This window comes from Citrus clementina, unplaced genomic scaffold, assembly GCF_000493195.1.
Source record: "Citrus clementina cultivar Clemenules unplaced genomic scaffold, Citrus_clementina_v1.0 scaffold_3, whole genome shotgun sequence".
Classification (NCBI taxonomy): Eukaryota; Viridiplantae; Streptophyta; class Magnoliopsida; order Sapindales; family Rutaceae; genus Citrus; species Citrus x clementina.
This window is the reverse complement of record NW_006262339.1, coordinates 38,899,188-38,901,312: the sequence shown is the minus strand read 5'-3', so window position 1 is coordinate 38,901,312 and position 2,125 is coordinate 38,899,188. Positions and strand designations below refer to the sequence as shown.

Here is a 2,125-nt window from a genome sequence, read left to right as displayed (position 1 = left end):
GGACACGACCATGCTCAATCAGTATACACAATTTATTTAGAGTAGGTATTTATTTTTGTTGGCTTCGACAACCACCAAATTTTGGCGCCGATGCCGGGGATTAGTGTCGTTTATTTAATCCTTTTTACGTTTTACTTGGTGTATGGTTCGTTCTTCTCGTACAGGTACACTTTCATTTGATCTTGAAATTGAGAAGACAGCTCGCCAGCTGAGACAGCAGACGAAGCAAGCTAAGCAACGATCCTCATCGCCTTTGCTTTCTGAAACAGATACGGTGCCTGATTTAGTTGAATCATCTAGCGATCCGAAAGAACATGTGATGGATAGAGCTGCACCTGTAGAAAGAACTCTTAGAGAGTTAGCTGAACCAGACTTGAATCAGCAACCACTCTGCATTCAATATGTAGACTTGGAGGTAAATTTTGAATTAAAGTATAGTCTTATTCATTTATTACCTAAGTTTAATGGTTTTGCAGGTGAAGATCCTCATAAACATCTTAAGAAGTTTCATGTTGTGTGTTCAAGTATGAGACCACAAGGCGTGACTGAAGAGCATATTAAGCTGCGTGCTTTTCCTTTCTCTTTAGATGGACTAGCTAAAGACTAGTTGTACTACTTGCCTCCTGGATCAATTACAACGTGGAATGGTTTGAAGAAGCAGTTCCTCGAGAAGTATTTTCCTGCTTCAAGAGCTGCTAACATCAGAAAAGACATTTGTGGGATCAGACAACTTCCTGGGGAGACTTTGTATGAGTATTGGGAGCGATTCAAACAATTGTGTGCCAGCTGTCCTCAGCATCAGATTTCTGATCAACTTCTTATTCAATATTTTTACGAAGGACTGTCATTGATGGATAAGACTATGATAGATGCTGCTAGTGGAGGCGTGTTGGTGAACAAGACCCATACTCAAGCAAGTAAGTTGATATCAAATATGGCTGCCAACGCACAACAATTTGGCAGCAGGCAAGATCCCACATCAAGGAAGGTGAATGAGGTAAATAGTTCATCTATTGAACAACGTTTAGATAAACTTACTTCTCTTGTGGAAGAGTTTGTTGTAGGTAATGTGCAACAGGTAAAGACTTGTGGCATTTGTTCCAATATGAGTCATTCAACTGATATGTGTCCTACACTTCAAGAAGAACCTGTTGAACAAGCCAATGTGGTTGGAGGATTTCCAAGCATGCCTCAGAGGAGGTATGATCCTTATGCACAAACATACAATCCAGGATGGAAGGATCATCCCAACTTCAGCTATGGAGTTAAGCCGTCAGGATTCCCACAACAGTATCCACCAAGACAACCAGCACCTCCACAGTCAAACTCCAAGTTAGGTATATCTCTTGAAGAAATTGTTAAATCACTTGCGACTAACACTCAACAATTTCAGCAGGCAACTACAGCAAGCATTCAGAATTTGGAGAACCAAATGAGTCAATTGGCGACTATAGTGAGCCGTCTGGAGTCTCAAGTATTAGGGAGATTGCCTTCACAATCTGAGGTGAATCCAAAGCAAAACGTTAGTGCTGTCATCCTTAGAAGTGAGAAGGAGTTGCAAGAGCCTAGTAAGAAAGTGACAAAGCATGTAGAAGATGAGCTTGAGAAGAATGAATTGATGCCTAAATCTCAAGATGCGCAACCCACTAGAGCGAAACCCCTACCTATTGTGATACCTCCTCATTTTCTAAGCTGGTTTGCAAAATCCAAGAAGGAGGAACAAGAGAAAGACATCCTTGGGACATTTCGCAAGGTTGAGGTAAATATTCCTTTATTAGATGCTATAAAACAAATACCTCGATATGCTAAAGTCCTTAAGGAACTGTGCACCTCTAAGAGAAAATTAAGAGGAGATGAAAAAGTTCACATGGGGGAGAATGTTTCAGCAGTTCTCCAAAAGAAACTACCTCCTAAGTGTAAGGATTCAGGTATGTTTACTATCCCTTGTAAAATTGGTAGTGTTAGAATTGAAAAGGCTTTGTTAGATCTAGGAGCTTCTATTAATGACATGCCTCGTTTCATTTATTCATCTTTGAATGTTGGTCCATTAAAAGAAACTGGCGTGATAATTCAACTAGCTGATAGGTCTAATGCATATCCTGATGGGGTATTAGAAGATGTTTTA

At 40.2% G+C, this 2,125-nt stretch overlaps 1 non-coding gene across 1 annotated transcript; it reads right to left on the bottom strand.

Annotated features, from left to right (window-relative positions):
• Positions 1-697: 697 nt before the first annotated feature.
• On the bottom strand, positions 698-804 carry LOC112100521. The gene has a single exon (XR_002906889.1). It is a non-coding gene; the product is annotated as a small nucleolar RNA R71 (small nucleolar RNA).
• Between the last annotated feature and the right edge of the window lie 1,321 nt (positions 805-2,125).